This window comes from Canis lupus, chromosome 14 (assembly GCF_003254725.2).
Source record: "Canis lupus dingo isolate Sandy chromosome 14, ASM325472v2, whole genome shotgun sequence".
Classification (NCBI taxonomy): Eukaryota; Metazoa; Chordata; class Mammalia; order Carnivora; family Canidae; genus Canis; species Canis lupus.
The window spans coordinates 5,823,220-5,844,478 of NC_064256.1; the positions used below are offsets into that span (position 1 = coordinate 5,823,220).

Genomic DNA, 21,259 nt, shown 5'->3' on the forward strand with positions numbered 1-21,259 from the left:
AGGGAGTCCACCTGAGTTTCTCTCCCTCTGCCATTCCCACTCGTGTGCAAATAAATAAATAATCTTTTTAAAAATCTATTATGTGGAGAAGATAATGGGGGTGGAGGTGGGCACTGGAGACCAATACGAAGTCCAGCTTAGAGAATGCATTGCTGGCATGTCCTTGCTATTAGATGTAGACTCTCGAATTTGTGTGTTTGTACCCTTTTTTTTTTGTACACTTTTTTTTTTTAATTTTTTAAATTTTTATTTTATTTTTAATTTTAATTTTTTGTTTTTGTTTGTACCCTTCTGAAGAAGTCGTTTTTTGGTGAGACTTCTGAGGCAAACAAACTGATGGAAAGTTCTTGATCTGGTGCCTGGGACGTGGTAAGCAGTCAATAAACATATGTGTGTCCTCTCTCCTTCATTTTCTTCTCTTGTTATTAGCAGTGTATTTTTTGTTGTTTTCCAGTAGCAGCATCTTTTAACGTTAATGTTCATTTCAGCCTTGAGTACTGCATTTTTCAGGTTATGCAGCTAGAGCTTTTCTCTTTTAATGAGGTGATAGGTGGTGGGGGTGGTGGGGCGGGGCGTGGTCAGCTAAACCCAGACTGGCTCTCCTTCCCCCGGAATTAAAGCCACTAATTATTCTAAGGAGGCTTTCATGTTCTCATTGCTTCTGATTTCAACGGTAATCTGAGGGACAAAATAACTGAATAAGAAAAGAAAGTGGCCACCACTATAATCAGCTATTCAGTTCTATTGACAGGAAGAGTAGTTCTCAAACTTTAAAAGTATGTAAGACTAACCTAGAATCTAGTTAACATACAGATTCCTGGGCTATACCCCAGAAAGGCCTTTTTTTTTTTTTTAAGGATTTCTTTATTTTTTAGAAAGGGTTAGGGGAGGGTCAGGGGCAGAGGGAGAGAGAGAATCCTAAGCAAAAACCTAGCTCAGGGCTCAGTCTCAGGACCCTGAGATCATGACCTGAGCTGAAATCAAGAGTCAGATACTCAACCGAGACATCCAAGCACCCTTACCCCAGGGAGTTCGAAGTCCAATCTCAGGTCATTCTAATGCACATGGCTCAAGGACTACATGCTGAAAACCCTAATTCTAGAAAGATTGGTTTACACCATTGCTTCATTATTCTTGGTTTTAATTTCTTGGTTGATCCTTATTAGTGTAGCACAAAGATTAAATTTGTGAGAATTCCCACTACTTCTTGGTAATTTTGAGCCTCCAAACCATGGCTCAGAATTCTTGACTTAAAAATAATGTGTACCATGCCTATACCTACATATAACTCATAAGCAGTCACAGAACATGAGAAACTTCGGCAGTGGTTTGAGATTAATTTGTAAATCACCAATGTTGACATAATAATTCTTTCTTTCGTTGGCATTGCCTAGTAGAAGAATCTCACTGTGGTTTGGTCTCCCTGTGGTTTCCGTAGTGTTAAAAGAAAATGTTACCGAAAAACGAACCCTATCTAGTTTTGACTGATTCTGGAGCTGTATGTCTGTAGTGTTTTCTGAGATGGGATATAAAAGAGGCATGCCCTGGAGGGGGCAAATCAGACTTCCACACGCTCTGCCTTCTGGTAACCAATAGCTGGCTCAGAACGTGGATATTACGATGTGCAGTTTCATTCATCAAGGGGATTTTCGGCTCCAGCAGCACACTGCTTTGAGTTTTGGGTGATTGCTTGGCTTTGGGCTTTGCGTTGACTCTGCAAAGAAACAAGTAGGTGCATCTGGCTTTTAGCAGAATTAATGGTGATTCAGGTAAGAATAAATTGGATAACTCATTCCTTTTTTTCCTTTGGGTGGATTTGAGGTTTTAGAAGAATTAGTCCTCTCTTTGAGAAGAGCTCAGAACTACGTGTCTTAAGTTTTTCCCTCTGAATTTCTTTATAGTGTTCTTCGGTGTATATCCTTTTAATGTGAAAATCCACCCGCTTCAAAACATAGTTTCATTTTCACATATTAAAGTGAGAATTCCGTTTTTCTTTCTGCGGATGAAATTTCTTTGAACGAAATAACTATAGTTGCTAAGATACTAATTACACAAAGCTTCCTGGTTTAGAGCTGAAGTCTTATATTTTTAGGAAGTATGCTTTAAAAGTTGGGCAGGGAGAAATCGATGTTTGCATCTGATTTATAAAACCATGATGTTAAATGTGTGTCAGATTTTTCCCTTTATTAAAGGCCAAATTCTGAGATCTACTGCTTAATGTGTTCTGACAGGAGGTCCCTGCTCCCTCCCTGCTGCCCTGCCTCTCCTCTCTCCCTGTTTTCTGGTGGTGGGATCTGCTCAGCTTCTTTGCTCAGGCGTGTGGTTTAGTCTGTGTACATTCAGTGCCGTGGCATTTTTCTTGAAAAAGTGACTAAGGCTTCTTGGATGAATTCTCTCTTTGAAAGAGGTGGTGGAATTGCATCAGAAAAGCATTTACAGTAAATGGCTCCCCCCCTTCCTGTAATGACCACATGTGAAAGAATGCATTAATTCTTGTTTTGAGGAAATGAGAATTGTAGAGTTCTATGAAAAACCCCCTTTTTATTATTAATGACCAGATTTGAATGTTAAAGATTCTGAAATCCAAATCACTTTGTGCTGCGTAAATAAAGATAGAGTTTTTCACTCCATATTCTATATGGAGTAACCAATTATCTTGAATTCAAGAAGAGGAAATAATGTCGACTGTGGCTCTAGTTAATGGCATACGCCTAGCCTAAATTAATTTCTTCATAGTCATTTTCCACATCAAATGAATATATTTCTTAAGTATGTTGCTGATTTGTCCCTCAGGAGTTGATCCTCTGTGGTAAAACAGGAGAGCTAGAAGCCAGACGCCTGACTACCCACGCTCATCTAGCCCCAGGGGTCCTCACAGGAACAGTACCGCCCCCTAGGGGACATAATAGAAATGAGGTAGTGTTTGGTTCTATGGTGAAGGGTGGTGTTTTTGTTTTGTTTTGTTTTGTTTTTGTTTTTGTTTTTGTTTTTAGTGGTTGAGAGTCAGAGATTTTAGAATTGTCCTGTATCCCACATGATTTTCAACTGCCATTTTGGATATAAAAATCAGTTTATAATCATCTGATTGTAGGGCCCAACTCCATTTTATGTGAGAACACAAGTTAACTTTAACATACTTCTTTCATACACGAAATATACTCATTCTCCTCCTGTTGTCCACCCATATTGCCCCTATTTTGTTTTCCAGCACTTTCAAGATGGAAGGCTTCTTATTTGGCTTCTCGCAATCTAAGCTTACTCCTTATAAGTAAGTTACAAGCATCTATTTCATTACATAGTTAATTAGACCTAAAAATTATTTGTGTATTGAATATGCAGTGTTTTGTTATAAATTGGTTTTATTTTACTTTCTCCTTTATCTTACATTTAGAATACTATATTTATTTTTAAAAATTATATGTATACTAGTTACGATTTATTTTATTTTAGAGTAGTAATAAATAGGGCATTACAGAATTTTTGGTTCTAAAAACAGAGCTTTGGGACTAGTACAGTTTTGAACCAATACTCCATTCCCTCTCTACTTTTCAGAAAGGACAGTATCCAAGTCACCCAGATGGGAGGGATGTTTATGTTCTCTGTGAAGTTCACAGAGAAGATTGCACATGTACCTCATTAATATGTTTTAGTACCTTGAAGTGTTCATGTTTAGTTCTTCCTTAGTAATGCGTTCCAGGAGTCTTCATTATGTCACTGTAAAAACATGACCTTTGATTTCTCTCATTCTGCAGGAAAGGACAGACAGGTATTGAGAGAAGCTTACAGGTCATCTTGCAGGCTAGCGGAGGAGTTAAAAAGAGACTCAGGTTTTCTTGAACAGCAGGTCTTGGTATCCCTGTCTTCTTACTGTGAACATGTTCTACATCTGCAATTTTAACTTCAGACTGTTGTAAATATAGCTCATCTTAGATTAGGTATCGTCAGTGTGGTAGAATTACATCACTGGAATCACAGCTGTGAGGTTATGGTACCCAGGCGCATGCATGTGGTGTTCACTCAGACTTTGGAGGGCCACAGTTTTAATTTGGTAAATCTTTTTCTTGGATTGTTATTTCTTGTGGTATTTCGTTGTGTTGTTTTTCTTGTATGGATGTAATTATTGCTTCTTAAATATTTCTGGGGACACTAATTAGAGCTGTTTTTTGAATTCTTTCTAAAATATCTTTTCTCCCTTGAATTTTCTGTTTTTCCCAGGGTCTTTTTGTTGTTTATCTTAGTTTTCCACTTTGACGCTGTAGGCTTTCTTGAGTTGTATTTCCATCCTTGACTCTTCATTCGTGTAAAGACAAGGTGGCATGAAGGCTCACGGGGCTCTATGCATGTGGCGCATCCTGCCCTCATGATGGGGAGCCACCGAGTGTCCGGGTGCAGAGGGCTTGACTTTGGTGTTCTCAGAACCATACTAACTGATCAGTCCTCACCAGACATTTTGTTTAGTTACTTTAGAGAATGAATTTTTAATTTTTAGTTTTTGCCTGGGGGGCCTCTCAGTTTTGTTTCTAATAAAGGCAGGAGTTAGACATGGAATGCATGATTGTTGATACTGGACTTTCCAGTTAATCTTCTCCTTTCTGCTGTTCTGACCATTTCTGTCCCACACTATACCTGCCTTTTCTGAGTCTAGAGCCTCTTTGGGGTTTCCCTGGGGAAGTCAATTTTCCTCCTCCTCAGTGGCAGTCCTGTCAGAGAACTTTTGGATCTGTCTGCCTGTGCTCAGCTTTTACAAGTCAGTAGTTCTGACTTTCAAACATTTGTTGAAATCTCTCAGGCTCCTGATAGTGTTTTTATTGTTGTGGGTGTATATCCTATTTTATATCTATATATAGATGGGGTCTGTATATAGTGGGGTCTTTCATGTGCCCTCACCACCATTTTGAAATGCTGTCTTAGTGTAGGTTACTGTAATAAAGTACCATAGACTGCATGGCTTACAGACAACAGAAGTTTATTCCTCACAGTTCTGGAGGCTGATTCATAGAGAGCTGTCTTCTTGCTGTGTCCTCTCATGGTGGAAGGGGTGAGGGAGCTCTGGGGTCTTTTTCATAAGCACACTAACCTCATTCCTCAGGGCTCCACCCTCATGACCTAAACACCTCCCAGAGGCCCCACCTCCTAATACCATTAGAGTACATACTTGGGGCCTATGAACATTCAGTTCCTAATGAATGGGAAGTTCTTGCATTTGTTGGTTTGTCAGAAGTATGTCTAGAGAATTAAATTAGCTCGGGAAAAGATATGATGGGGTTGCACAAGAACTACAATGGGTATTAGGGTTTGGGGAGGCTAATCCTTCAAATAACTTGGCTGGCTAGGAACAATGAGCTGATGTTATTACATAGATAATGCTTTCCCGCCATGGAGGCAAACCATTAATCACAAAGCCCTCTCAGGCTTTTCTAGCTTTGTTGCTTGAAGAAAAGATGCATCTTGTAAAACATTCAACTTAGGTATTAAAAAATATATGAGTAGTGATAGTTGTTCCTGATCTTAATACAAATGTAAATCTGAATAGGCTTACTTTTAAATTTCTTCTCTGCCCTTTGGCATAGGAGTTCCTGAGATAATCTCCTATTCCTTCATCTCTATAACTTACATTCCTTAGGGGATAGACCTCTACACTTCTCCCTTTTCTTGTAAGAAGCATCTCCTATTCTTCCCTCCCATTTTCTTTGTGAAAAAAATTCCAAAATCGTATTGATCATTCCTTTCTGGTATTTGTTGTGTAGTTCCTGAAAATGCATAGTACATACGATGAAGAGGGGAAATATTAGATGTTAACTAATGTGTCCTTTAACTTCCCTGATGCAAGTGGTATCCGTTTGGACTTAGAAGAAACTCTGAATTGATGTTTCTTGCTTTATCATTCCCTCATTTTATTTGGAAAAAAATAGCCATTTTCTTGTGAAAAATCCCTGGAGATCTTCTCCCAGAGGTCCTCCATAGTTAGGGACAGGTGCCTCGACATGACTGAACTGGAAACAGAATCTTCTCAGACCTATCTGATCTCTGGTTTGGTGCCAGAAGCCCCAAATCTATCTCTAGAATTTGCAAAGTAGTACAGTTGGATATTAATTATTCTTTGTGCAATGGCATAGAGGTACCTGAAGATCCTAAAGGTCCTTTGGTGTCTGACTTCTGTTTCCTGTAAGTTGTTTACCAGCTGAGAGCCTTTTGGACTTCTGGATACAAGAGCAAGCCATCTGAGGCCATGCCCCCCGGAAGCAGATACGGAAAATACTGAACTGTCCTGAGCTCCCAGGCAAGCAGGACATGCTTCTAATTTTATTTCGCTATTGGCTAGAACAATTATCATCAGCCTGTTCTAGGTACCTTTCTTCCCGTATTTACTTTCTTCCATCTATCCTCTGTAACCTTCGGGAGGTGAGGAATGTGTTGAATACAGGTTATCAGTAGTATACTGAAAAATGATAAACCTAAAAATGACATTCTGTGAGCTTTTAGAACACTCTTACACTGGTTTTGGAACCTGGAATGTTAATTGGCTATTACCATTGGATGAGAGGAAACCTAGCGAGTTCCTTCTTTTCCCTTGGAGATAATACCTTGTATAGGTGTCCCAAAGAAATGAGAGCCAGGGATCCCTGGGTGGCTCAGTTTAGTGCCTGCCTTCGGCCCAGGGCTTGATCCTGGAGTCCCGGGATCGAGTCCCACATCATGCTTGCTTCTCCCTCTGCCTGTCTCTCTCTCTCTCTCTCTCTCTTTTCTCTCTCTATACCTCTCGTGAATAAATAAAATAAAATAAAAAAAGAAATGAGACAACCATGATAGCTGTCAGACTGGTTGTTTATTATTGATAGTAGTTCAGGTACAGTCTCCTTTTGGTGGGGCCAGGGGTTGCAAATCAAATCACATTCTTCAGGAGGACTTGAGGATAAGAAGACATTTAGGGAGCCCTACCAACCCTCTCTACCACTTTTATTCGAGAGAGGGGTTGGGTGGTAGGGGCAGAGGGAGAGGAAGAGAGAATCTTAGGCTCCATGTGGAGCCTGATGCGGGCTCAATTTCAGAACCCCAAGATCACGACCCGAGCTGACATCAACAGTTAGATGCTTAACCAGCTGCATCAGGGAGGCACCGCCAAACCTCCTTTTTAATAGATGTAAAATTTACATGTGGTGGAACACACCAATGTCAGGTATACTCACATAACCAAACTGCAGTTAACATATAGAACATGTCTGCCATCCGGGTTCTCTCATGCCCCCCATCCAGGGCAAATGCTTTCTGATTTCTGTCACTATAGAATTTTTTTTTCCTGTTCTTGACCTTCATATAGATGGGATCATAGAGCATGTACTCTCTCAGTTTGGCCTTTCACCCCAGTTCTGTGTTGTGTATTGGGTGTTCATTCTTTCTATACTGCTGGGTGGCATTCTGTTATATGAATAGACCCAATTTGTCACTCCATTTTCCCATTGACAGACATTTGGGTTGCCTTCATCTTTTTGGCTGTTGTGAATATTAAGGTGCTGGGAGCATGTTCTCCCTCACTCACATCCTGTTTTAGATTTAGGCTTGATTGGCTGGGCCATCCCAGATGTGCATCCTTATCTTTATGAGAAACTTCCAAGCAGTTTTCCAAAGTAATTGCCATTTGACACTCCAGCCAGCAGTGGATGAGAGTTCTAGGTTCTCTAATTCCTTCTCAGTAGTTGTATGTTACTGGTTTTTCTGGTTTTGGCCTTTATTCTGGATATGAAGTGGTTTCTCATTGTGATTTTTAATTTGTATTTCCTTGATGACTAACATGTTCTTACTGGACATTTGTAGATCCTCCTTTTTGGAGTATCTATTTCATATTGTACCCATTTTTAAATTTTTGTGGGGGTCATTTTTATTTTGCATTGTTTTTCTTACTGTTATTCATTTGTAGATTTTATATATATAAAAACCTGGACATCTATATTTACAACAGTCTGAAGTTAAAATTGCAGATGTAGAACATGTTCACAGTAAGAAGACAGGGATACCAAGACCTGCTGTTCAAGAAAACCTGAGTCTCTTTTTAACTCCTCCGCTAGCCTGCAAGATGACCTGTATTTGTATCTGTATCCCCCTTATCTCAGAAAATTGTGATGCAATTATATTCTCCAGTCTGTAGCTTACCTTTTATATTCTTAAAAATGTCTTGATGAGCAGAAGATTTTTTTAAAAAGACTTAATCTATTTATTTAAAAGAGATAAGGGGCAGAGGGAGAGAAGCAGACTCCCTGGTGAGCTGGGAGCCCAACGCAGGACTGGATCTGAGGATCCTGAGATCCTGACCTGAGCTGAAATCAGAGTTGGATGCTTAACCCACTGAGCCACCCAGATGCCCCTGTTGAGCAGATGATTTTAATTCTGAAGTCACTTAATTAATCAAAATTTCCTTCTATATTATCTGTACTTACTGTCTTCTAAGTACTCTGCCTTCCCAAGATTGTAAAGATATCCTTCTGTGTTTTCTTTTAGAGATCTTATGTTTTAAACTTTTGTGCTTTGGTCTACGAGCCATCATAGATCAATTTTTTGTGTATCAGGTAAGATAGAGGTGAAGGGTAATTTTTTTGCGTGTTTCCCCAGTTGTTCCGGTATGATTTGTTGAAAAGACTTTCCTCGTTGAATTGTTTTAGCACCTTTGTTGAAATCAGTCGTCCATATATGTGTTGGTCTGGTTCAGAGGAAACTGAAGAATGTTTGTGTAGACCACATGTGGCATGCACTTAAGTCTAGGAAATGAATTCATATTGGTTAGCTTTAATAAACCTCAAGCGGCTGGCAGTCTTGGACTTCTATATCATGGAACATTTGCATCAAAAGTCACTGACAGACACTGTATGAGGGCCATTTTTTGCGTGCTAACCCAGCTGAGGCTTACAGAAGTCCCAGCATTCCCATTAAATATAATGCTCTTATCTACAAAGAAATAATTCTATCAAATCTGTGAGATCCAGCCTCAGCCTGCAGGCAACTTCACAGAGAACTAAACAGTGATTTTTTCTGGTTTGAAAACGATACGCATGGATTCAATATGACTGATTTGGAACTCATAAATTAAGTGTGGGTCAGACTAAAAAAAATATTACTCTTTTTTAAGATTTTATTTTATTTGAGAGAGAGTGTGCAGTAGCAGCAGGAGGGGTGGAAGGTGAAGGAGAAGCAGACTCCCCCTACTGAGCAGAGAACCCGATATGGGACTCCATCCCTGGACCTTGGAATCCTGACCTGAGCCGAAGGCATGTGCTTAAGCAACTGAGCCACGCAGGCACCTCTAAAAAGTACTATTCGTAAAGGAACTATTTCATAATGTAGAGAAGCTTGTGGAGAAAAGTTTGTTTTAATAACTTGTGCACACTGTACACAAAAATAGGTTTGCTGACTTGAAACAAATCTTGCCTACGAGTAGAATCTCTACTTGGCAAGATTTTGGTAAACAATTTTTACATAGTAAGGGCACCTGGGTGCCTCAGTCAGCCTTCGGCTCAGGCCATGATCTCAGGGTTCCTGAATTGAGCCCCATGTCGGGCTCCCTGCTCAGCAGCAGAGTGCCTGCTTCTCCCTCTCCTTCTGCCTCTTCCCCTGCTTGTGTGCTCTTGCTCTCAAATAAATTAATTTTAAAGCTAAAAAAAAGTGGTTTTTTTTAAAGATTTTATTTATTTATTCATGAGAGACAGAGAGAGAGAGAGAAAGAGAGAGAGAGAGAGGCAGAGACACAGGCAGAGGGAGAAGCAGGCTCCATGCAGGGAGCCTGATGTGGGACTCAATCCCAGGTCTCCAGGATCACGTCCTGGGCCAAAGGCAGGTGCCAAACCGCCGAGCTACCCAGGGATTCCACCCCTCCCCCCCAAAAAAAACAGTTTTGCAGTAGCTGAGTTCAGGACCTTGATGCTGGCCTGTCTGGGTTGGGATACCAGCTCTCCTAGTCCTTTCAGGCAAAGGACTTGACGCCTCTGTGCTTTGCCCTGAAAACCCAGAGAATAAGAGTATCGGAAGGAAGTATAGGTTTAGAGCAGTGCCAGGTCATAGTGAGCACTAAGGAACTTTTGGCCAGCAGTAACATTATATTACTTTCATGATGAAAATACGCACGAATAGGATTTTTTTTTTTTTTTTTTTTTAAGAAAGAAAAGCCAGAAAGCAAAAGTAGATTCCATTATCCTGTGATGATTCAGGTACCTCCCTATTCATAAGAGAGACTTCCCAGTTGGTTGGCTTGGTTAGATTTTACTGTTAATTCCCTTTCTCCCCCAAAAGGGTGTAGAACTAAAGGATTTTCTTTTGAGCTCCTTGGGAGATATATGCCCCAAAATACAAGAGGCACTTTATGCTAATTCCTAGAATTACTTTTGTCTCTGTAAAAAGATTTTATAAGGAAAGATATTCTTTTAAGTTCATGTCTTCACCTCTTGCTTTGCTCAGGTAACTCAAGTAAGACACATCCACTCACTCACTCAACATACCACCTTCCCTAGCCTATGTTTGGACTTGTACGGTTGTGCTCAGCTCCTGGCCCCTGTTTTTGCTTTCTCTAGTGATTTCCTGGCCAGAGCAAGAACTAGAGCCGAGTATGGGAAAAGTGGCCACGACAGGCCTTTCTGCCCACTAGTCTTCCCCGAAGGACTTTGGAAGGAGGGACGTGTCTGACCGTCACTGTAACCCTGTGTGCACATGTAGAAGGGTTGATGATACCCAAAAGCAAAACCCAGCTCAGGCCAAACATGAAGGTTGCTAATGCACTGTTGATGATGTAATTCCAGGTGAAATAACGATGTTTTGGTTACACATACAAACCAAGTTCGCCCAAAGAAAGAAATAGGAACTTCCTACACATCGTCACAGGATGGCCATCATAGGCTGTGTGAAGTGTTTGTCTTTGTTGTACATACGTGGTTAAGGCCTGAGAAGCATTGACATTATTACAAGCTGACTTACCTGATCTTACAGTATTGAAGACAAGACTTCTCACGAGGTCTGCTCAAAGTAACTGAGTTTTTATGTTCTCCGTATTGTTGGGTAAATGCCACAGGTGCAGAGTTCTGGCCTGAGGCTCTCCTGAGTTGACATATGGGAGAAACACATTCCAGAAAGTAACTTGTCCTCCCTGCCATCCTAGCCCTGTCTCGTCCCCCAGCAGCTCCTGCACTCACTGCTTGTTTACTCCCCCACCCCACTTCCTTTTCTCTGTAGCTGCAACCCCTCCCGCGTCACAAAGCATAAAGAAGCCAGAGGTGAGCTCACTTGGGTTCCTGCCCTGTCCACACACTTCGTCTGTGCCAGCCTTGAACAGCTTGCTTCCTCTTGCAATGGGAGAGGGGTCAGTCCTCATGCCCACGGCTCCGGATACCAGCCCCCGGGCCCCCCTCACCTTCTCAGAGCCAATCTTTCTCGATACCTGCCATTCACTTCTCCCTGTGTGCATTTAACCCTCTACATGTCTTACTGATTAAACACACACACGTATGCCTTACTAATAAAACACACACACACTTGATTCCCCTCTCCATTCACTTCTCCTGCCAGGGCCAGACTTTGTGGAAAAATTGCCATATATGTTGCCTCTCCTCCCTCATTCCTGCCCCCTCCTTGGGTACTCCAGGCTAGCTTTTGTACCCATTACTAAACTGGTACTGCTCTGGCCAAAGCCAGTGGTCCCCTTCCTATCCTGCTGTTGCCACGTGGATCAGCTGTGTCTGGATTCTTAGCTGACCTCACAGCAGTGTCCCCCACTCTGGCCTCCAGGACCTTTGCTGCCCCTTTGGCTTATCCTGCTTGTTGCCCTTTGCAGGTTCTTTTTTTCTATCTCCAAGTTCCATGCTTTGTATTCGAATGCCACTGGATACTTCCACTTTGATATCTTGACTGGTACCTCATATCCAAACCAATGCGAGTTACTCAGGCTTGAAACCTGTGACCTCCTGACAAATCCTTCTTTCCTCCTCCCCTTCAAAATCCACAAAAAAAACAAATCTGGTCAAGATCTCAAATCCATCTGCTCTGTCTCCAGTGTGTCCCTGCTAATTTCATCACCTTCAACCACAGCTGCTGCCTTAGCGCCCTCTCCCTACAATGGCCAGTCTCCCCGGGTCTGTTCTACATGCGTGCACCTCCCTGACAGCATCCAGAGTGATGCTCCTAAAAAGCATCCACGTCGTGTCACTTTTCTACCTGAACTCTTGCCCATTTCTGTAATCTCTAGTCCCCAAATTGGTGCCTCCGTGGTTGTGTTTTCACCCCATGCATAAAGAAGTGATCAAATCTCCGTGACTGATGCAGAGATGGAGAAGAGAGTACTTCCTACTCCACATGGCAGAACTTAATGAAGACCTGCGCTGGACTCAGTCCTGCCACCCCCCGCCCTGAGATTCCTGAGGGCTCCCTGCCCTCCACCCTTCCCCCACTCACCTGTCCCTGCTTCCCAGCCCCTGCCACTTCCACCTGTAGATCTCTTGCTCTGTTTGTCCTACTTATCTTACTCAGAGCAGCCTCTCGCTTTGCTGAATGTTCTGGTCAACGTTGCATCCCCATCTTGTCTCAGATTGGGTTCTCCTCAAAGCAGATTCTTTTTTTTTTTTTTTTTTTTTTTTTTAAGCAGATTCTGAATAAGGGCACAGGTAGGTCCGACCCAACTGTGTGAGAGCTGTGCGACTGCTCTGTGCCTCCGTTTTTCATCTTTAAGATCCTACTCTGTAAGATTGTAGTGAAAGTTAATTAGTTCGTAGAAAGTGCCTAAAACTGTTTGACCCATAGTGGTTATCAATCAAGCTTGCCACAATGATATCATAGTGTCTGTTATCAAAAGTGTCACTTCTTACAGATTTCCATTCCTGTAGACCAGATTGGAGCCCCCTCTGTGAGTACCAGTGGCATCCTGTGCCTCCTTTAAATCATAATTGCTAATCCAATGAAGGAATGGTGGTGACCTCCTGCTCACTGTCCAGATTAGCCCAGTATACCGTACCTAGCCTTATATATAATATGCAATATGTACTGTGTACTCAGTTTTTTTAACAGACTTAAAAAATGATTTATAGAAAGAGCATTCCAATATTCTTATCTTTAATAAGGCATTCGTTAAAAAATAAGACATAACAGGGGTGCCTGGGTGGTACAGTTGGTTAAGCCTCCAACACTTGGTTCCAGCTCAGGTCATGATCACAGGGTTGTGAGATCAAGCCCTCTATTGGGCTCCACGCTCAGCATGGAGTCTGTTTGTGATTCTCTCCCTCTCCTTCTGCCTTTCACACTCATTCTCTCTCTCTCTCAAATAAATAAATCTTTAAAAAAATAATAAATAACACAAAAACAAACCATACCCATGCTCTAGGAGTTTGTGTCTTTAAATCCAGCATTACTGAGTGAGCCCGGGCAAGCTCTCTGGATGTCTGTGTCTCTGAAATAGCTTTACCTAAAGGCCTTTGTTCAACTCCAGAATTCTTCAGTTTGGTTCTTTTTTTTTTTTTTTTTTTCAAGATTTAATTTATTATTTTTTTTGAGAGACACACAGAGGCAGACACATATGCAAAGAGAGAAGAAGGCTCCGGGGAGCCTGATGTGGGACTCGATCCTGGGACCCCAGGATCATGGCCTGAGCCAAAGGCAAATGGTCAACCACTGAGCCACCCAGGAGGGACCCCCAGATCGGTTCTTCAAACATTAGTTTGCAATAAAGAATAGAGTATGTTTCTAGGCTACTCAGAGTTTCCCTCATAGCTGTGTTCTTTCCTGTTAAATGATGAGAGACGTCACCATGTTGCTTGGGCTTGCAGGTTCTTTCCTTGTTGTAGGGAATTTTTCAAACTGGCTATAATGAGAGGGTCTCAAAAAACCGCAGAGAGGTCTGGTATGTTCTCTTCAAGTTACACATGATGTCCCTTCTAATTCTCAGTTTTGATTTTCTGTGTTGCTGAACTGACTTCTGTAATTACAGTTCAAGAATCTAATATCAGAAATAAGATCTCTTTTATTTTGATACCTGCACCCTTGACATGTCAAATCAGAATCCTTTAACCTTTCTTTCATGCCAAATAAAAAGCCTTCTTCAGGACTTAAAATTCTAATGATTTTTTTCTCTCAAGTATAAATGTATATGCATGGATAATTATTAATTGTAAAATGCAGTGTAAGATTTACCAGTCTTCACCATTTAGAAGTGTACCAGTCAGTGGCATTGAGTACATTCACATTATTGAATGGTTGTCACCACTGTCCATACCCGGGGTCCTTTGATCTTGCAAGACTGAAATGCCACACATATTAAACACCAGCTGTTTGCTTCCCTTCCCCCAGCCCCTGTCTCTATGGATTCCCTACTCTATGTACCTCCTATAAGCAGATTCAGACAATATTTGTCCTTTTGTGACTGGTTTATATCTCTTCGCATAATATCCTCATGGTTCAAGCTTATTGTAGCATGTGTCAGAATTTCCTTACTTTTTAGAGCTGAATAATATTTTATTATATTTATATACCACGTGTTGTTTATCCATTCATTTGTGGATAGGCACTTGGTTGCATCCACTTTTTGTCTATTATGAATGATGGTGTATGAACGTAGATATACATGTATCTCTTCGAGACCCTTTGAATTATTTTGGACCTAATGATTTCTTGAACCTTCGGTCTTTACGTTTCTGTTGTTTTCTTGGACTCCTACCTTCATGGACTTCCTGCACTAATTACCTCTCTCCCATTGAACTTCTTCACTATTTTCCAAATAATGTCTTGCTGTTGAGATCGTCATACTTCAGTATGACCCTCACAGACCTATTAAATGGAGAAAACAGTTTGACAACTAAGAAGTAGGATTTGTTCCTGTTTTCTGAAGGATGGGCCACTGGGTTCTTGAATTGAAAAAGATAAAATTCCCTTAGTCATAGGACAGATTTGGGGGACTATAGATCTTCTGTATTTTGAAATTTAACTGTTTAATAGTAGTGTCTCCTTGATCTATCAGTCCTATAGTTATGATATTGATGTTTATTTATTGTCATAAAAATGATAAGGACAATGGTAGAAAACATGCAAGGTATGGAAAAATATCACACACAGTACCACTACTGAAAGGTAATCATTTTTAACAATCTTGTTGCATATTGTGCATGTCTTTTTAATGTGAGTTTTTGCATATTTAAGATCATATTATTTTGTATTTCTTTTTTGCACCTAATAAAGTATAAACATTCTCAGGGCACCTGGGTGGCACAGTTGGTGAAGTGTCCAACTCTTGGATTCGGCTCAGGTCATGATCTTGGGATCGTAAGATTGAGCTCTCTGTGTCAGGCTCTGTGCTCAGCGTGGAGTCGGCTTGAGAATTCTCTCTGTCTCTCTGTCTCTCTCTGTCTCTCTCTCTTCCCCCTACCCCCCACCCCTCACCCTGCTCATGCATACACACGCTGGCGCTCTCTCTCAAATAAATTAAATCTTAAAAGATAAAGTATAAGCATTCTCTTGTTAAAAAGATCTTTGCAAATATTTTAATTATTCTATGTGACTGAAAAATACTTACAGGACGTTCATTAGTTTAAGAAACATTTTCCCAATTTTAAAAACAAGGTTTCCTTTAGAAAATGTGATATCTCAATATCTCAATATTATGAAGAAGTTATGAAAAATCTAAATTCTCTGCCCCTTCTTGAGCTTTTTAAATTTTTTCCAGTATGTTTTGGAGATCAGCTTTTGTACTCCTCATTTGTCTCTGCCTCCCTCCTTCTCCCCTTCCTTTCTTACATACCAACATTGATACCATATTCATACACATCTTTATATCCAGCATTTTCACCCAGCATCATATCTTGTGTTAAGTATTCTCCATTAAACACATGAATTTAGTCTTATTTACTTAGTCTTATGCTTCCTTCCACTTCTGGATATTTAATAGCAATTTTAGGTTATTGTAAGTGTGTCCTTGTACAGTTATCTTTCTGTGTATCTGTGATTGTTTCTTGAGGTGATATTTATAGACCTGCTATGAGTCAGAACAGTCTTAAGGCTTATAAAAAGATATTGCTGGTTTCCTGAACTGATGGCCTCACCTCACTCCACTAGCTTACTCACTTTGTTCTCCATCTTTGTGAATTTGATGCCTAAAAAAAAGTCTTGGTGTTTGCTAGTGAAATTCAACACTTTTTCACATTAATTGGCCTTTTGTATTTTGGAGTGCATAATGGTCTGTTAATGGCTTTTACCTTTTACCTTTATAAATAATAAAAAGTTTATTACCGTGTTGCAAGTATTTTATTTTTTTCTTTACCTTTCACTTCAGCTGCTTTTGGATATACAAAACATACCTGTTTACATAAGTGTAAACATTTTAACGGAGTCAGATTGATTCCCATTATGTAACCTTTTGTTACCTTTTTCATTACTCCCTTTCCTATCTTTGATTCAGAAATATTTCCTTCTAATTGTATTCTTTTTTCCCTCCATTTACATTTAACTCTTTAATCTTCACAGAATTAATTTTGGTGAAGGTTATAAAGCAGGAACTAATTTTAGTTTTTCTAGAATATTCTCTTATTCATCTTTGTCCAAAATCCCAGGGAAGCTGAGATATGAACCAAAACAAATGTTTTTTCTTATTTTAGTGTCTTGATTTTCCCACTGGAGAAAAATGAGGAGGCTCTGATAGGTGGAAGTGCAGAGCCAGGAAGAGGGACTAGCACCATCTCTCAGAACTTAACCCCTCATCCCAGAACCTGCCCTGTCTCTTTCCAGCTCAGGAAGTATGATGCTCAGCACAGACCAATGGAGGACCCAAATAGCAGCAGTAACAAGGGTCAGGAGGCCTGTGCGTTAGGGACTAAGTGGTCCAGAGTGAGCCCCTCTAAGTCTTGACCCTACTTCAGTTATTCACAGTGAAGATAAGCCACCAGGGCTCTGATCTTTGGAGATTACTTGAACCTTTAGATTACAGATGGGAGGCAGCGTGTAGTGAAAAAGAGCCCTAGCCTGAGAAAGTCAGAAATCTTGGGTCCAGGGATCCCTGGGTGGCGCAGCGGTTTGGCGCCTGCCTTTGGCCCAGGGCGCGATCCTGGAGACCCGGGATCGAGTCCCACGTCGGGCTCCCGGTGCATGGAGCCTGCTTCTCTCTCTGCCTGTGTCTCTGCCTCTCTGTCTCTCTCTGTGTGACTATCATGAATTTAAAAAAAAAAAAAAAAAAAAAGAAATCTTGGGTCCAGTTTCAGCTGCCAGTCAATCATCTGTGTGCAACATTAAGTCTCTTAACTTCTCTAATTTCCTGACTTATAGACTTACGGATTTGAGTTGTATATTCTCTGAGGTTTAGTCTCAATAAATTATGGTCTAGGCAAGTGGCAGGGCTAGTTTGTGCTGTAAATCTTTTGGGGGATATTTCTTGGTAACTATATCAACTTTCCTTAATTCAGGATGATAGCAAGTTCAGTAAGGCGATCACAATGTCATTTAATACTGTACCTTGGAGAATTGATGTTTCTTACCTTTTAATCTGCCTCAAGCTTCCCTTCAGAAAGACTTCTGTTGTTCCTAATAATTTCTTCTTTTGCCCAGCAGTCTTTTATGTTTAAGAATTAAAGAAAGAAAGAAAAAAAAAGAATTAAAGAAAGATGAGCAAGTAATCAAGCAGTACCCAGAGCTTATCCTGCCACTTGCCCAGAGCTGTGGTATAAATTTTTCTGAAAAACTGAAATAAAAATGTGAAAAAGCATTTTGTAAATGGCAAAACATTAAAGTGATAAAAGTAACGTCGATGAGATACAAATACCTACTCTCAACCATGTTCATTGTTTATTATAGGTATTAATAAATTATTAACATCAGTAACAAAATACATTGAGAAACAACCACAGGCCAAACCTTTCCAATTTCAAGTATCTTTACATTAACATACTCCGTTTTAGAGAGGTAGCACAGAGAAAATGTCTTAAGTAGTTTTTGTAACAAGTCATCTCTCAGTTGATTACTGTCATGAATGTTTTTTAACATTCGTCTTCCACTTTTTGATTTCCAGAGCAAATGAACATGGTCTGATGTCTGTGGCGTGATGTATTTAACACAAAAGAATAATTCAGATACTATTTTCATGATTATCTTTTACTAGTTTGTATCCACAGATGAACATTTCAATGCATTGACGTTTGCCTCTTGAGAATGTATTTGCTATGATAAAATATAGTGGCCACTTCAAATCTGTAGAACTTGGGTGGAGGCTGGATAAATCTGAACAGTTTCCTCGTTTGTGCTTCAGGAATGCACAGCTCTATATATTAAATAAAGCATAAGTATGTATACGTAGCTGCAACTGATGTTTTGTTTGATTACAATTACTATTGCCTGATCTTCAAATAACTTCGAAAAATATCCTTTCAAATAAACCTTGAGTTTTAGAATATAATCTTCACAGAAACTGTCGCCTTATTAATTAAACCTTCACTTCTTCCTGTGAATTGCTTTGATCTCATAATATTTTTTAAAATGTCCTGAGGGCTTATTTCCAAGGCTTCCAAACAAATTATTATTTCTCAAAAGCCAATACTATATTCATGACTCAGTGAATCCTAAAGACAGTATTTTTAAAAACTCTGTTAAGCTTATTTTTCTTTTTTTTTTTTTTTTTGTTTTTTTTTTTTTTTTTTAAGCTTATTTTTCTTAGTGTGCTAGTCTACTACATAATTTTCTTTGCTGTGGGTCACATGATCCTTCCCGTCTGTAACACACGCACTTAAAATGTTCACTTCCTGATTGAGCCATCAAGATTACGTAAAATATAAATCGGTCCAAAATACCTAAAAGCAGGAATTTTAAGGGGGGCGGGAATACTGTTTTCTTTTTCTGTTTCGTTATTGATACCTAAAAAATCAGAGTGAGTGTGTGCCTGCCCATTTGTACTTGGAAACGAGATGGTTAGGGATTTTTTTTTTGTCCCCTCCCTTTCAGATTGAATCAGACTTTGCTTTCATTATAAAAAATAATGTAACAACTAGATAGACTGTGGGAGTGGTAGAGTTCCAGGACTGAATTCAAAATGGTTCCGATTACTGAGAGAGCTGTTGGTTTACTTATTACTGTTTTCATGATCTGAATGAAGAGTGCAGCATCTCTCAAAAGGTAACAGACGATCTGATATTTCAGAATTGTAAATGGCCATTTAGCCTTTCTGCTGCCTGCTATAAGTGAAAGTAATTTCTCGCAGGCTGGATGACACTTGTTTTATCATGGATCTTAAAATCCTTCACATTTTCTCAAAGCAGTTTTGAAGTTGTCATAGTAACAGCATGACATTTGGAGGGGCTTTTAAGTCTTTAGCAAGAGTTAATTAATTTTATTAACTCTGGATGTTTTTCTCTCCTATGTCTGTCTGACAAACAAGGGCCATAATTGCTCAAATATCTATTTTTCATGTTCCTTATTTCTTGGTGACTACAGTTTGAGGACTTGGTGTTTTGTTAAGTTGTTTCAGGAAAAGAAGAATATTATCAATTGGTTTCAGATAGGTTAACTTGGGTTTTTAGTTAGTCTGTAAAATTGCACTGCCGTTATAGCACCAGAATTGAGTTTTATTTAAAGAGGTGGATTATGGGAGATGTTCCTCAAAATTTAATGGTTCCTCAAAATTTAATTGCTCCAGGGATTACTACTATTCTTTGATTTGATTTGGATATATCCAGAATAAGAGTTGGGGAACTTGAAGGGGAATGTGTCAGACTCACAGGAGGAAATGATTTCTTTAAAAATACAACATTCAAATACAATACCAAAAGCATATTCCACAAATTTTAAAAAATGGAATAATAGGACTTTGTCAAAATTTCAAATGCAGTAGTCTTTGAAACTCTTAAAATTTAGTAAAATAAACTATCCTCTAGGAAAGTTTGTGAGAATCTTCTTTGGGAGAAAGTAGGTCGGGATCTTCTGTTCATAAAGCTCTGTGGCAGAAATTCTTGCCAATACGGTGATTGGTGACAGAGGAAGCTCCTCTCTTGGGCAGGCAAAGGGGTCAGAAGAAAGAATGATCCGTACTAGGTCTGGATTCTGGGACTTTAAAAAGTATCAGATGTTCAAGGCTTTTGCTTTCTTATAAAAGTGATCAGAGAGGTGACACATAGAAAAGATATCATCTGAGTTTCGGGGCTTTAATGCTAACGCCAGTACCCTTACTGTTCTGGGAGAGGATTTGTTCAACTGGGGACGATTGAAGACCATCCAGGTAGCTCCACGTGCAGCCAACAGCAGTAAAGGTGCTAATGCGTGTCCAGTGACGTCAGGAGTTACGAATTGGTGGTTTCAAAACCCTGCAGTAAACAAGGTCAAAGTGCCCCGTTTTGCTGGAAGGTTTGTTTTTATGAGTTGGACAGTATGTGGATGAAGTAATTTTTCAAAACAAACTGAATTTATATGCTTTCTGTTTGTTTGTTTTACATTTTTGGGTTTTAAGAAATTAAGCAGATGAGATTTAGTAAGGTTAACATTTTTAAGCAGAATTATAATTTTTCTTTGTTTTTAGTTTTCACAGGAAGTGAAAATAATTCTGATTCAGGGAATCTTTTTTTTTTTATGCTTTTATTTATTTATTCATTAGAGGGACAGAGAGAGGCAGAGACACGGCAGAGGGAGAAGCAGGCTCCCTTTAGGGACCCCGATTTGGGACTCGATCCCAGGACCCCGGGATCACGACCAGATTTGCCAAAGGCAAATGCTCAACCACTGAGCCACCCAGATGCCCCTGACGTAGGGGTTCTTAGATGCAGTTTTAGAAAGCAAGATAAGACCTCGTACACAGTAACTGTCAATCACAATCACTAGTAAAATATTTCTTGTCACTCTGTACCTTTTGCTCTTCTTTAGGCAGGCATTGAAGTAGCAGAAAGTTAATGGCACACCATACTGCTGACTGCGTGGTGCTCATCTCAATGCATCTTCCAACGTCGAACCTGAGAATGCTAGAGGCTGGAGACTCTGGACACTTATCTGAGCAGTTATCTGCTGGTGGCCTGGTTCCTGAGGTAATAAGTGGGTGTCCCCGATGTGTGTGTGCTGGCAACAGCAGTGACGCCACGTGGTGCCCAGAGGTCGCCGCCTGGTCCATGGGGCTTCTGAGATGAACTGTAAAGGGGCGTCCTGAGCAGTGCAGGCATTTTGGAGTGCCCCAGCAAATCTGGATGTAAGTGTAAACACGGCGCTCAAAGTGAAAGCAGGGGCCTCGAGGAAGGAATTACCCTCATCTCATTCCCGACCTGCTCACTCTGCTGGAAAACAAAGTAAG

At 40.2% G+C, this 21,259-nt stretch overlaps 1 long non-coding RNA gene across 1 annotated transcript in view; it reads left to right on the forward strand.

The window, feature by feature from the left end:
- The first annotated feature begins 547 nt into the window (after positions 1 to 547).
- LOC112675108 (uncharacterized) overlaps positions 548 to 21,259 on the forward strand; it is an 84,160-nt gene continuing 63,448 nt past the window's right edge. Inside the window, exons 1-3 of the long non-coding RNA XR_007401962.1 lie at positions 548 to 1,769; positions 3,209 to 3,268; positions 20,842 to 21,254. This is a non-coding gene — a long non-coding RNA (uncharacterized LOC112675108). The remainder of the gene's footprint in view (positions 1,770 to 3,208; positions 3,269 to 20,841; positions 21,255 to 21,259) is intronic.